This window comes from Oxyura jamaicensis, chromosome 3, assembly GCF_011077185.1.
Source record: "Oxyura jamaicensis isolate SHBP4307 breed ruddy duck chromosome 3, BPBGC_Ojam_1.0, whole genome shotgun sequence".
NCBI lineage: Eukaryota > Metazoa > Chordata > Aves > Anseriformes > Anatidae > Oxyura > Oxyura jamaicensis.
The window spans coordinates 33,688,697-33,704,153 of NC_048895.1; the positions used below are offsets into that span (position 1 = coordinate 33,688,697).

General features: G+C 45.1%; 1 protein-coding gene across 6 annotated transcripts in view; it reads left to right on the top strand.

The window, feature by feature from the left end:
- The first annotated feature begins 220 nt into the window (after positions 1 to 220).
- TRERF1 (transcriptional regulating factor 1) overlaps positions 221 to 15,457 on the top strand; it is a 101,145-nt gene continuing 85,908 nt past the window's right edge. For 4 of the 6 annotated variants that reach the window (XM_035321569.1, XM_035321573.1, XM_035321572.1 and 1 more), the window contains exon 1: positions 221 to 400. The gene's annotated coding sequence lies outside the window, so the exon portion shown is untranslated. Of the gene's footprint in view, positions 401 to 438; positions 584 to 606; positions 773 to 15,457 lie in introns of those variants that run through there. The other 2 variants (XM_035321571.1, XM_035321570.1) reach the window with 2 other exon arrangements.

Consider the following 15,457-nt stretch of genomic DNA (forward strand, 5'->3'; position numbering starts at 1 on the left):
CCGGGGGCGGCGGGCGCCCCTCGCCCCGCCGCGGGGCCGGGCGGCCGCCGCCGGCAGCAGCGGCAGCAGCGCCGTGACTTCCTGCTTCGTACCGGGGCCGGGGCCGGGCGGCTGTGGCTGTGGCGGCGGCGGAGGGATCCCGTCGCCTCCCAGCAGCCTCCTCCCCCTTCTGCTTCTGCTTTTTTTTTTTTTTTTTTTTTTTTTTTTTAAGCCTCCCTCCTCTCCTCGAAAAGAATTTGACAGCGATTTTGCTGACAGCGGGGATTTTGGCGCATCGCGCGGAGAGGGAAGGGGGGGGGGGCGAAGAAAAAAAAAATGAAATAAAAAATTATTAAAAAAAAAAAAAAAAAAAGGAGGAGAGAGAGCCCCGAGGGCGGCGCACAGCGAGGCCGTGCCCCAGGTAAGCGGCGCTGCCCCGGGCCGGGGGGGGGGGGGGTGCTGGGGGGTGGCCCTGCCCGGCCATGTGCTGGGCATTGGGGCCGGGCCGAGCCGTGCCGAGCCGTGCCGTGCCGAGCCGTGCCGGGCCGGGAGTTGCGTTTCCTGGCGGAGCGATATTTGTTTGGGGGCCGAGCGCCGCGATAAAGTAGGACCCAGGCAGCGCGCCGGGGCAATTCATAGCGCGATTCCTCCCTCGGCGCCGCCAAAATAATGTGATAGTAAAAGAGCGAAAGGGAGGGGGATTTAAAACCAGAAAGAAAAAAAATAGAGAGAGAGAAAGAAACCCGAGCCCCGCGGCCGGCCCCGCGTGCACTTGTTGCAGACTTCACGCCAGGTAGGGGGAACGCTTGGCAAGTTTCATTTTTGCATGAGCTGGGGCTTCTGTTGCAAAAAAAAAAAAAAAGTTTGCAGCTGACTTTTCGGGCCGCAGCGCCCGGGAGGCGAGGCCCTGCCTGCCTCCTCCTCCTCCTCCTCCTCCTCCTCTTCCTCCTCCCGCGGGGGGCGGCGGGGCGCGGCCCCCACCTGCCCGCCCTGGGGCCGGGGGCTTCGTCCCGGGGGGGCAGCACGGCGAGGGGGTCCCCCCCGGGGGGTGTCACGGCATCGGGTTTGGGGGCCACGGCCCTCCAGTGGCAGCCCCACTCGTGGCCATGCCCCCCCCGCCCCCCCTTGCCCCTGCGTGGCGCTCCCCGCAGCCTGCTCCTCCTCCTCCTCTTCCTCCTCCCGAGCGAGGCTGCGGGGTGCGAAGCTGTGGGGACGCTTTGGGACGGGGTTTCTGCCTGCTGTGCCCCACCAGGAGAGGGGCAGGCAGCGAGGTGGTGGCTGGAGGGGTGCAGGGGTGTGTGGTTTTTCTCTTCTGTCCTAATTCCGGGTGGGGGGGGAAGCGAAGAAGAACTGCTAGCCAGATGTTTAAATACCAGAGAGATGATTTGCAAGGGAGATTAATTGGCAGTTAACCAGTTAATAAATGGATAATGCCTACTCATCCTTCTGCCGACTTCTCAGATCGGTTTTCATGCCTACCAGCCCAGCCCTGAATATTTGGGGTGTGAAACTTAGCGGTGCCGGCACGGCAGTCTGGTAAAATCTGACTTCTTGCTGCTGTCCCAGCGTGGCCACGCCGACCATAATTCCTGCAGCCGCCGGTGACGCCCGTAGATTTTTACAGACTAATCTAATAGCAGCAAAGTAGATATGATGACCCATAACTAAACTATTTATGGAAAACGTTGCAAAGTACTTAACTGCGTGATTAACGTGGTGAGCAGGTAATCACCGGGGGTAAAGTTTTATATCTTCAACAGCTGTAATTTTGCTGTGTCTGCTGCAGAGAGGGGAGTTCAGTGCTCCTCCAGCTTGGGCCTTGCCTCCTGGGCTGCTCTGCAGGGCGATGCCGCTGCTCCTGCGAGCATCCCGGCTGACCCACGGGGCGCCCTGCCTCTTCCCCTCGGTCTGTGGAGGCACCGTCGCGATTGCACGACCCACTCTTGTGATACCGGTGCGTGCATGAGCTACTCCTGCACGCTGTACAGGCGGCCGTTCTCCGTGATTGCTTATCTGCTTCATGGTCCGTTGGGATGTTACGTCGGCTCAGAATGGAGCCGTTTCCTTAATAAGACATATTTATCTAGAAATAACCATTTCACTTTGATACCTGCCGGAGTGACGTGGTGTGAAGTTCTCTGGTATGTTACCTTCTTTTCTGAGGCTTATCCAAGGCGCATATTTAACATCCAGGGTGCTACTTCATCAGTGCTCCATGGAGGCCTCGATGGTGTGGAAATTATGCTGTGTGACTTTGTATTTAATAAAAGAAAGTCATGCCAAATAGACCTTATTTATTTAGAACTTTGATAAGTGTTTTTTTCATATGAAGAAAACATGTCATATGCATTTTTCTTCTACAGCTGATAATCCCGTGCTTTGGAAAAAGTAAGTGTGGGTATATGCCGCAGGCGAAAATTTTGCTGCAAATAAATGCCTTTATGATATTTTCCACTACAGTTGATAAGCAGCTCTAGTTTCTGAAGTTGGGAGACTCCAGCAAGGAGCTGTGCAGTCAAACCAGTGTGTCTTGAAAAGCCCAAATACGAGTAATGTAACTTTAATGGAAAAACAACTCAGATGCTCTTCACTGTGGAAGCTGGCCCGAGCGAAGAGTGCAGGATCAGCCTTTTGGCAAAATGATAAGGGCAGCACTTAATCACCCTGCTATCGATGCATGTCCTGCCCGGGGCACCCGCGGGGAGGGATGGGGCCCAGGGGTGGCCAGGTAGGGATCCTGCCTTGGCCAGGGTTAGCGTAAATAAACCACAGCATGACTAACCTCCCTATCTAACACTGACTCAAGTTGCATTGGAGAGGCTGAAAAAGGCTCCATGTCTTACCACTTAATGCTCTCGACCTCTGTGTTGCTGCTGATCACGTGCCTCTGGTTTGCGTTTAAGACCGGAAAGTGAGTCCTTGTTTCAGGTTGCTTCACTTTTGGGTAGTGCTCAGCAGGGCTGGGTAGGAAAAGGGAATTCCTAGGCTGGAAGCTCAGGAGCTCCATTGCTTGTACTTCTTCAGGCCATTTTAATTTTTCTAGTGATGTGTTGAGGTTTGTCATTATAAACTGAGATTGTAACTTAGCATCTGGTAGGGAGTGTGAGAAGAGTATAAGGAAAACAGTCACATAATGTACTGCAAGTTTCCTAAAGCAATGTGAGATAATATTCTGCTGTGAATATTTTAAACTCTTACTGTAATTTTTTGTTTGTTCCAGTCTAGTGGGGAATATGTCACTTAGAAACTTGCTTGGCAAAGCGTTGGAGAAGGCGTTCCTCTCCCTTTCCCAGTTCTGTAACGGGACAGTGGTAACCTAAAGAGAGGCCCCTGGGTCTGTAGCGTCATTGTGAGATTCTGGTGTTGGAAGGCTACGTCTCTTTATGATGTGTCATAGCAACTTGTGAGATAAGGCAGTTTCATTTCAGCTTCCTTAGAAATACTTAAAAGAAAAAAAAAAAGGCAAGCAGTGTTTGGTAGATGTAATTGTTGAAAGGGCAACAACTTTCTTCCCCCCTTAAGCTTTTTTTGAGGCAGCATAGCTTCCAGTGAGGAATTATGATCAGTCTGGTTTTTCTTTTAAAATCAGAGGGACCCTTTTGCCTCTAGTCTGCCTGTGCAGTGCGGACAGGAGCACCTCTGAGTACACAGGTTAATTCTGCCTGGCATGGCTTCCAGGCCTTTTCATGTTTATGTACGTCGAGCAGCACCAGTGGTGGCACTGCCTTCCATGGAGCTGCTGAGAAGAAGGACCATTGCTGTGTGTGTCAGTGTTTATAGCTGGTTTTCAAACTAAAAACAAAGAAGGCAGAGAGTTTTACTGCATGTGAAGGTTTAAAACCTCTTCATAACTTGTCCGGTGCTGAGAAACCTATTATTGTCATCAATTGCAGGGCTGTGAGGGGAAATTGGGCCTTCTAAGATAAAGACAAAAATAGCACGTTTAAATATATTTTAAGAAAGGCGTCTCTTCCTTCAAAGACTGTCTGAGCATGGCTAAAAGAACGGTCGCCAAAGTTGCGTCGTTTTTTTCAATTTGTGTTAACTCTTTGCTTGAAACCAGGCAGGTTGAAGAGATCCACTCGCTTCTGAGTAGGACACGCTCAGGAGTGAAGCTGCCTTGCAGATTTTGGGGAGAAATTGCCCCATAGGCCTCGAGGTACGTGGTGGTGCCTGGCCGGGATGGCGCCACAGGCAGCGCAGCGTGTCCTGTCAGCACTGCTTCGTGCTGGATGTTGGCTTCTGCTAATTAGGACAGGTGTTAATTTTCTGCCTCCCCAGTTTGGCTGTGTGGTGGAGTGGGCCTGCTGGAAGCAAGGGGCTTGGAGCATCACCGGGCCGGGTCCGCCAGGCTTCTGGCTATCGGCTCACCCTTACGGCGCACGTACCTTGCATCGATCAGAAGAAACGACCCAAGTCCTGTGACATTTCCCAGCTTTTCTCTAGCCCTCTGTTTCAGAGAGTTCTGTTGAGAGAAAGAGGACATTGATTTGTGTGGGGAAAAGCTGGAAAATGTGCTCAGGCTGCAGCCTGCTGCCTCCAAAAGCAGAAGGCAGGCGCGTAGTTCGTCGTACTTTCTTCTCAGGGGGATAACGGCTTGGGAGGCCCACAGCACGCTCTTAATGGATGCCCCGTTACCCTGTAACAGGTTATTTTTTAGAGATTAGGCTCTATGTATTACAGTGGGGCTGCTGCAACATTTTGGACGAGTTCTGTAGTGTTGGGTGTATTCTGAGGTTCTGGGTGAAACAAGTCTTGTGGTTTTAGCTTACTCCGTAACAAAGGGTAGCGCGTCTCACACAAACAGCCCACCTAAGTTTTCGTAGTTGACTGATGATTTGCTCTGGAAAGACCCAAAATGCTGATATGAGGTAGGCGCGAAAGGTAGCGGATTCTTTCTTTGTGGCTTGTCCTTCTCCAATTTACAGTTTAAAATTTGTTAGGATTTTATCCAAATCACTGATATTCAGCTTTCCGTCGGCTGGTCAGCTTACTTTCCAGGAACATGGACACAAATGCTGAGTTTTCCTAAGCTACCACTGAGGCCTTTATAAATCAGCCATCCTGGGCCTTATCACAAATTTTCTCAAGTCTTTTTAGTCCAGCAAGAAAATGGTTGCTGCCTTTCCCCTCCCTCCTCTTGTCAAGTGCTCATTGTAAGATTTTTGATAGAGACTGCATTGTGATATGTCCTTGAAGTGCTGTGCTGCAAGGTTTTGTTTTGCCTTTTTTTCTTTTTCTTTTTTTTTCCTTCTCTCTTCATGAGAGACTCCATTGCATTTATAGCAAAGCAAGATTGTTGTAGATGCTCTTTTTTGGTATTTGTTTTGTTGTTGTTTATCAAAAATCTTGTGTTCTGTTATGAGGAAAAGCTTTGACTCGAGTTCTAAAACCTCCAGCAAATCCTGAAGTGTTAAGACTGCAAAAATATGGATTGTGGAAGGGTTGGTCCAGCAAAACAGGTATGGGTTAAGTGTTGCATTATCAGCAGCTTTGTTTTAAAAGGTGGGAGATTTTTGTTTGCCCTGTCTCAAGGCTTTCAGGCTTCTTCAAGGATGACAGGGTCCATCCGAGATGCAGAACTTAAACCAGGTACTTTCTCTTTGAATGAATAAATCCTAAATAATTCCTTCAGCATAGGGCTGCGAAAAACCATGAAGCTGTGAAGTCAGTGGCTATTCAATTTAAAATTTGCTAATGGCTGAAAACTTCTCTGTCTTAAAGTTGTTTGATTCTTAGTTGGCAATAAAAAGGTGCTGTACAGACCCATTTTTGTCATTGTTCTCCACCCCCCCCCTACACTATTTTCATTGATGGGGAAGTTTCATTTCCTTTATTTATATATTTTTAGTGTATGGGTGCTTGGGGGGTGTGGGGAAAGATAGGAGGGAAGTCCATGTTCTAGTTTTTGTATTTAAAAGAAAAAAAAAAAAAGTCTAGTGCTAATGGGTTTAGCAATGGCCTGTAATACATTCTCCCCTTTAAACCAAAAATTCTACTGGTAAAATAGTGTATGTTAGGGGATCGAGGGGTTTTGCAACAGTTCTGTGTGGATAAGAGTCCTGTCTGAGCTCCAGTTCTATTAGCTGAAAAGTATTTTTCCCAGTATTGTTATGTTTCACATGCCAAATCAAAACTAGAAATGCCTTTTCTTGGAAGGATCTCTATTTACGTTTGGAGAGTTATGCCAATTACAGCTATATTAACAACCCCCCCTTTTTTTTTTTCCCCTCTCTCTCTCTCTTAATCTTACACTTGACCTAAATAGTAACTTCTTTCATTTTCTTAACAGAACATGCAGTACAGTCCTAGCGTGTAGTTTTGGAGCAGCTAGTGAGGTAAACACTGCTGTGCTATGACACAAATGCGTATGGGCACTCTTGCAGGATTATGGCTTCAAGGGGGTCCTAGTGAAACATATGCACTAGGAGCTTTGCAGAAGTTGAAATAGCCCTCTGCTATGCATTCAGAATTGAATACAATTTATCATTAAGTAGGAAGTATATTATTCATATGCTGTAATGCTTTCTTTCTTCCAAGTGACTCCACTTACTTTAATTTTGAATACAGTTTTTAAATCCCGCAGATTTGGAAATGCTGCATTATAGATTTGTGGAAGTTCGGAGGCATAAGATGAGATGCTATTAATGCTCACTTTGATCAGAGGCTGAAGATTATGTGGACAGTGCAGCGATGTGTGACATGGGAGTAGGTAAATGAGGATTGTTTGGCCGGAGCGTGTAGCTCCTCACCATGTCAGGAGGGCTGCTGCTGACCCTTCTGCCTGCTGGGCTTGTGCCCTCGGTGCTGCATCTCTACTGCTGCCCTGCAGGCTCCTTCTGGGGTCGGAGAGGGCATGCTGGTGGAAGAGCCTGATTGTACCAGAAAGTCAACTGACTAGTAAATAATACTGCTGATTTTTTTCACGTGGAAATTTCGTACTTATTGCTCTTTTTATGAAGTTAAGCCTTGCACTATTAGCAACAGTGGGATATTAAATGAAAGTTGGATACTGACCGGTTTTTAAGTGATTCACATCTGCCACAAGTCTTAATACTTAAAGACCCTACATAGCTAAGCTGAACTCTCTTTTCCCCCAAAATTCAGGCCACCAAAGCCCTGAGATGTTTAGGACGAGTTCCTTAATCATCTTGCTGTTGCTTCCCTTTGGCCTGCCTCTTACTTTGTCTCATCCTGAGCATTGGAGCTGGGCTTACCTTGTGGGGAGGTGGTCGTCGTTGGGTTGAATACGGGCTGCTTTCAGCAGCGAGAGCACTGTGCCTCGCGCTCTCTCTGGACGCTGAAAGCATCACCTTTGCAATGACTCCTAGGCCGACGTGGGACTTTAAATAGACACAAGCTCTGTGGCCATTACCGAAGCTGTGTCTGCTGAGTGAAGGAGGTTACAGTACCCTGAACCGCAGGTTGACGTTTTGTGAAGCTCAAACCCAACTGCTTTGAGCACAGCAGTTGGGTTGCTGCTTGTGCCTCTGATACAGTGGAGGGAAATAGGTGGAAGCCGTCCAGTTGCTAACCCTTTGGATTTTGATGGAACAAAAGTATTAGTTAACATTCACCTACGTGGAAGCTTTGCAGAAGCGTTGATACTGCTGCCTCGCTGGCCTGCCATGCGATTCGAATTCACGCAGCGGTCTCCCACATGGTTATTTGCATGTGTCCTCCTATCTCTGTTTTATATCTGCGATTTCAGTATGTGCTTCCAGAATTATTTTTTGTTCATTTCCAATCATTCTTCAAAGATAACTGGCAAAACCAACAGGCTGGTTGTGATTTTACAGCAGTAGAAGGTAGACAACTTTGATCTCCTTGTTAAATGAATTTTCTTCATGTGTGGGCTGGGTGTGTAGTGTGTTGATTTAGTTTTTATTGATCAGTGTAAAAACGTGAATTCAGCATCACAGCAATGATAATAAACAAGTACTTGCAGTGATATTCTGATGAGTTCCTGGCAAAAATAGGGCAGAAAACCATCTCAGAGATTGACATGCTTTAGTGGTGAGATGCTGAACCAAGACACGTTTTATAAAAAGGACTGAGTGAAGCTGTTTGAAGTTCTGAATTTCTTTGGCAGTGCAACTGATGCGAGCAGTAGCACGCCAAGCAGGGCAAAACATGGTATTTTGTACTCATTTGAACGTTAGCAATGCCTTTCTTTGCCTCTGTCCAGAAGGACCCTCACCATCCGCATAATGCCAAGATAGGACAGGTTGTTGGAACCAGGTGTCTGCTTTGCTAGAGGATGTCTTTGGGCACAAGCAGCGAAGCACTTGTCACTGCAGTCTTCATCTGCAGGAATGCCTTGCGAAGCATCCGCATGGGCTTCAATAAGCCTGCACGGCCAAAAATCAGGTACAGAGGAGAGGGAGGTTGCTGAATTAGCAGACAATTTATGTATGGAAAAGTGAGATTCATATTCATAACTACATTGAACTCATATTTATGAGTATGACAGGAGCATGTCTTCATTTAAGGTGGTGGTAATTCTTCTAAGCCAGCATGTCTGCAGAAGCACAAGCAGGTAGCTTCTCCCTCTTTCACTGATGCTGTTTGTTTGCAAGACTGGAAGAAACTTCTCAGTGGAGATGATGGACAGTAATTCTCTGCATTTTTTCATCAGCTAGGCTTATTTTATGCTGTCAGTGAGTAAACTGGTATCTGAGCTGCATGGATCAAGATAAAGTATTGCTACTGCCTACGTGTGTGTTTGATAGAAGTAGAAAATGAGAAGCAAAATTTACCTAAAGAAAAGTGTTTTTATTTTCAGGACTATGAAATTTTGAAAGAGCTAGATCATAATGAACTTTAATACTTTTCTAAAGTTGCTGCTATTATAATGAAAAAGCATGAATAAGAGAATATGCCTTGCAGGTAAAATGAAAAAAGGCTTCTCCATTTATATGCTTGAAAACCAAAAATGCATTGCAGAGGATGAATTTTACCCTTCATTTTGCTTGTAGTAAAAATCAGTCTTTGAAGTTAAAAACTACTTTAAATTTAAAGAAATAATACACCTGAAGAGGGAGGTACACAGAGAACAGACACTGGGTTAAGTGCTGTTTTGTTAATGAAAAGTCTGTGTGTTAAGCCAACTGTGGCTGCCTGCCTATTGAGGTTCTGCTCAACATGAGCAGGGGGTGATAAAATGAGGTGCTAGCAGACATGTATTTCAAAGATTTCCAACTGTCCAGAGGATTTTTAATCTGAGTGCACAGATATAAATGAGAGCCTAGGCCTGCAGAAGTGCAATAATTTATGAAGGGAACGATACTTCCATGTTTCAAGTCTGGTAGCATGTGATTCCTAGGCTAACTACTCGATCGTTAGTTAAAGTAGGGGTTCATTAAAATAACATGGACTCATCTGATTTTAAAGACTAGCTCTCAGACAGTAGGCAATGGTCCAAAACTCATAAGGTTTCAGCGTAGGCTTTGTGGAAATGGCATGTACATTACTGCATAAAGCTGGTTGATGGAGATGCTTCCGTTGGATTAAGTGTGCTCTGTATTGGGCCAAATTTTTCAATTTTTAGTCATCTGTGGCAATGTCTATTCATATTGTAGTTGCTCAAACTACTTGTGTGACTGTTTGGAAGAAGGTGCAAGATTGGGTCAGTATATTAAGGCAGCTCTTAGCTGTAGTTATTTTACTCTGTAATAATTGTGTTCTTCTACTTGAAGAGTTGTAATTACAAAGCAGACGATGTGCTTCAATTATGTGAAGAAAATCCTTAAATTTAAGCCCCATGCTATACTTAGCACAAACAGTATTTTTCAGGAGGAACTTTTACTTTCAGGTTATTTCTGGAAAATCTGTATTGCTAAGTATGTAAATTGCAAGAAATGAAAAAAGAGAACAAAAGAGCGGGGCACCTCATTTTAGGTCCCATCAAATGCAAAGCTGAACGTGCCCATTCTAGCGGTCTGTAGCATGTTCCTGTGTTGTTCTGGGGCTGCTTTTGGTACCGGCAGGTCAGACCACATGGTCTTGCCGTACCTTACCTGCTTGGCACAGCTAGGTTGCCAAACGATCGGCCAAAGGTGGGGACTGGGCATTTCGTTCAGTAGCAGGGGACCAGTGGCCACATGCCATGGGGGCTTGTGCTCATAGCGAACATGGGACCTTTTTTGTTTGCTTTGTTTGTTTTTCTGCTGCTATGTGGGCGACTCCAGGGTTTTTAGGTCAGTCCTGTGCCATAGCAGGACGGTTTTGTACCTGCACCTATTGCCTATTAAGGCAATGAGAACCTCTCCTTGAATGAAGCGGAGCCAGACTACAGATCTGTCTGCAGATCAGAGCAAAGGGGATGGAAGAAGCGGTGTTCGAGTGAATGAACGAACTTTCAAGCTGACTCAGTGATACACGTACAGTATATGCTGTAGAGATTAGTCACCACTTACTGTAAGTCTTTCTTTATGGCGTTTGGTGGACAAGCGGCTGTATTGAGCTGCCGTGAGCGAACTTTGTAGGCTGGAAATTCAGGTAAATGTTATTTCCACAGTATTTTCCCATTGTAGAACAGCAACAGCAAGAAAACACAAAACCTGAAGACCTGTAAATTACTGAGCTAAAGGCAAAAGAAATCTTTGAGTTATCTCAGAGCGTTGCTATCTTTCTTAATCTCTGAAACTAGTAGGGAAGTGAATAAATTATGCAACAACTTTTTTTTTTATTATTTAGAAACCTGTGCTTACATGTTATTAGTACTGTTCTGCCCTGTCCTGTGCAGGTTGGTTTGATTTTTGTGCTTTTTTTTTCATTAGGTAGGTTTCAAGCTGCATTTGGTTGAAACACCAATTTACATGACGGTAACAGAATAACAATTACAGGGAAGGATATTCATCTGTGAAAAAGCACTATTTTCATTTGCCAAGTAGAAACTTCAGGAAGATTACCCTCCAGGTTGAATTTTCTCATAAATGTTCCCAAGTTCTGAAAATATTTACTGGCATAATAGGTATGTGTACCACTCAAGGCAAAGTTTGTATTTAAGAGGTTACTTTTTTGTGGATTTTTTTTTCTATTTAAAAAAATTGGTAATATTAAAAATATTCTTAAAATGGTTAAATTCTTGTGCAACCTTTTTTGAATTACCCAAATTTAGTAAGTTGGTGGTTTTTTTCTTTTGCACTTTCAGACTTTTCTTTTGGTTTCTTCTTTTCTGTTTGGCTAAAATTTATTTTTTCTTAATTTAGCTGGGCATTTTTTGTAATTCTTAGATGCCCTTTCTCTCTGATCCTAACCTGTTTTGGTTGGCTTCTTAAATCTATCCTTAGAGAACTGTAAATTTCAGCCATGACTGTACCAAAATTGCTGTAGAGTTGTTAGAGCAAGATTATTTTTTTTTTGATAGTTTGTTTAAAATTACTTCCTCCCCAAAGAGAAGAAAAAACAAACATCATGTTGAAGAGTGAGAACCAGACGGTGCTGGCACCGCAGGGTGGGACTGCCGTGAAGCTGCGTGCCTGTACAGGCGGCTTGGCTCCCTGCTCACCGATGATCTGATCCCGCGCTGTTCGAGCCCTCTGAAGAGCAGGAACGAAGGCTGCAAGAGTAAATTAAGTTTTGGGTTATCTCTCACTGTTTATTTGAAATGGAGGCCAGATGATTTACATATCTCTGCATCTTGGATCTGAAAAAAGATCTTTTTTTTTTTTTTTTTTTTTTTTAATGGAAGTGACATCACGGCTTATGTCAGCCGGGCTGCATTCAGGTGTTTTTCTCCTCCCTGTTGGGCTGTTAGCTGAGCGCGAGCTTGACCTCCTGAGTCTTTCCCTACAACCCGTGGCTTGCTGATAAGTTCATCTAGGTTCAGAGACCCCTAATTGTGCTTTTGCACAGTGAAATGTGAGAAATAAAGCTCTGGGCTGAAGCCTTTTGCCATCGGCAGGCATGGACCTTACTTGGTGAGCGGGCTTGGCGACCCTTTAGCAGGACTGCATGGGTCCCCCCTGCAGGCCTGCCTGCCAGGTGGCATTTTGGAAAGCTGGTTGCTGCCTTTGTTAATGTGAGGCAATTTTAAAGTAAGTCGCCTCCCATGGGAGAAATAAATACATGTGGGAGAGAAAGGGGAGAAACATGACGTTGGGTTCAGGTGATGGTGTGTGGCAGACTGTGCTAGGATGATGGTGGTACCAAACACACACAGAGACAGCAAAAGGATAGTGGTCATCCAGGCTCCTAAATTTCCAGCCACACAGTTCTATGTGCAGAACTGATTCCAGTTACTTATCAAATAAAGTAAATGTTATAACAAAACCGTCCGTTGCCACGATGGATGTGGAGGTTTCCCTTCCCTCCTGCCTTGCATCGGCTGCCCCATGCCTTGGGAGGAAGGTGAGGAGGCCTTTTGGCCAGGTAGATCAGCAATTTTGCAACAGGCTCATGGCAGGCAAAAGTTACAGCTGCCCATTCACATGCTGTGCATTTTTGATGCGTTTCCGGCTCAGCTCTCCTGTAACAGTCCCCGTCAGGGGCCTGGCAGAGGAGGAGGTACAGGGGATGCCCGCAGGGAGCAGGAGCGCACAGCCCTGACCCGCCGTGCCCAGGCCCGGCCTGGGGAGAGATCAGGGGCTCATGTTGGCATTATCCTGCCGGTGTTGGTGCTCACACATGGCGTGGAGGTGGCCTCTGAGAAAAAAACTAGTGAAATTACACGTCCCTTCTAGAGCTCGAGGGGAGAACTTCGTCAGCACAGTTACCCGTATAGCCATATGCTCTTATTTTCTCTTCCATATGTTCTCTGATAATTGTCAGTAACAGGTGCCTGCGAGCCGAGGCGGGGCGGTATATTAAAATTAGACTTTTAATGGGGAAAAAGAATTGCATGAGTCCAGTGCTAGCAAAAAGGTCAGGCTGAAAATTTTGGCCACTGAAGTTCATGTTTCTCACCGGGCAACGGGATGGCTGGTAGCAGCGATGGTTCAACTACAGAGCTGTGACTTCTGAGGAGGAGTCAGTAGTTCTGGTTTTGGATCTGCTTTGGCTATATCTGGGAAAAAAACACCATTCTTCATCAGCCCACAGGTTCTATGTTGAGCATGTGCTGCACCCCTGCTTGGTGGCTTTGGTGGTGTGGGCTGGAGAAGACTTGAAATAAAATTTCTATTTTGCTTGTCTCCCACTCTTTGACCCCATCTTCCCCTGTATGTATTGCTGAGCATCCTGAGCTGTTTTATGTACCGCTGGTTGTGTGCATGTGTACTAGATCACCATCGGTTACTACTGTGGTAGCCATTTTTGACCCTGATTTTCCTTCCATCATCTGAAGAAGAGCAACTACTAAGAGGAGGATGTGGAGAGACTTGCAGTCATCTGGATTTAAAACAATGCTACTGCATCCACTGAAAATCATTCTGAGGGGTTGCACGACAAAAATCCCCCAGTATTCCAGGTACTTCTGCCACATCATCTTCACATCCCCTTCTGAACAGTCATTCCTTTTGCCTATCAGCTGGGGAACTTTTAGCTAGGTGTAGCAGATCTCTAGGAGCCCAGCAACTCAGAAGTATCTTGTATGTCAAAGTGTCAGGGAAGTCATATTATACCCCTAATATTTTTGTGGTGCTTTTTTGTTTGTTTTGTTTTGTTTTCATTTCTGGTAAAGAACTAGTAAAATATAGAGCACATATGGAAATGGCAGACGTTGTTGTTGGGTTCTTGATTTTCTGTTGTTGTCCTTGTTTCTAAAATTAAGCGCACAGGAGTCTGCAAGATCCTGCAAAGATTTCAAACAATATTGTACAGTCATGTGTTCAAGGAACCTTTTAATCTAGTCACACACACACATTTTTATACACTTAGAGTGAATAGATCCAGGTTTAAAAAAAATAAATTGCAGTAAGGAGAGATGAACCAAGTGGGAGAAAGACAAAATAACTGCAGAATATCTGTGATTGTATTTACAAAGTTTAGGTTTTGCTGCTGGCATTTTGTTGTTTCCTTTTTTTTTCCTTTTTTTTTTTTTCTCGTTTGTTTGTTTGTCCTTCCCTGTGTAAGAAAAGAACTTGTGTTATCAGCTGTTCTGCTTATCCTTAGCAAAATGTTGGTAACTGAAATGTGGACCACATGAGCCAAGTGGTCCCTGTCTGTCAGAGAACTAACCCTGGCTTGTTCACATGGGTAGGTTATGAATCCATTGCGCTCCCATCCGTGCGCATGGGTATTAAGTTTTCAGTCTGCTGCTGCCATATGTTGCTCAGCTCAGTTGCAGGAGGAGCTGTGATCTCACGGCTTGACCACAGACACTCTTGGTGACGTTCACATGGGCTGAGCTGGTTGCTCAGTATTTGGGTCAGCAGGACACTATCCTGGTGAGCTGCCTGGTGCGGGACCCTGGAGGCTGTAACACCTGTTAACTGTGGTAACTCAGGCTAGCTGTTGCTCTATTTACCATAACAGCTTTCCTGAATGATTTTACTTCTACATCTTCTGGACTTGAACTACTACTACAAGACTTCTTCCTCCTTGAGGCAGTTCTGGTGGCGTGACCCACACCACTTCAGAGCAAGTGTTACTCAAGTCAGGCGCTGAATCAAGTTTGTGCTTTGCAGCTGCAAAAGATGTACAGCACGTGATGTAACTGGGGGTGATATTCTTTTGTTTCTGACAGTAAACTTAGTAAAGAGGTCTTGATATGTATATATCTGAGCATATACACTGCAGATCTGAAAAGCAATGAGCACAGACACATATGCATTATATTGCAAGAGTTTTCCCTTGGGAGTTTTGTTATTGTTGTCCCTTTCACAAATTGCGAACCTGTAATTTTTCATGGGCTGTTCTTTGGCCCACTCTGCCAGAGAGGCTCAATCTATCATGTTAAAAAAATCAATAAAAAGTCTAGAGGTTTATTTATAAAGTGGAGCGTAGAGAGAGGGTGCAAAATTTCCATTAAAATGGCAGTTTAGCTCTAGCTATATCTCTTTGGGACTAAGCTCCAATATTTTAAACTGTTAAAATTGTTACAAGAGTGCATTTAAAGCACCACAAATCACAGTAAGGCTTTCTAGTTGAAACTTGCCTTTATATAGTACATAGAACTCAGCTTATATATGGTTTTGGAGTGTCTGATGCTGCCCTCAAACGCCATTTTAGTATCCATTTTAGAGCTTTATTATAGTTAATAATCTTATAGGTTTACACTCAAGTGAAAGCACACGCATGTAAGAAGCCAGAATTTATTTTCCTGAGCGTATGCGTGTCTTTGTGCAGATGCAGCTCTGTGCAAGTTAATTATTTCTGAGGAGTCTATAGGCTTCTAATGTAATTCATCAGAATTGCTTGGCTTGGCACACGTTACTTCGTTAGAGGAACTTATAAATTCACATGGCTGTGGGTTTTTTTATTGCATAGCAGTTTCCACCACTGATGTGTTGGTCATCTACTCCATCTTTCCAATCCAAAGAAATAAATGTGTCCTTCTGCTCATAAATGTGATGCTGAAGGCTTTATGGGATAG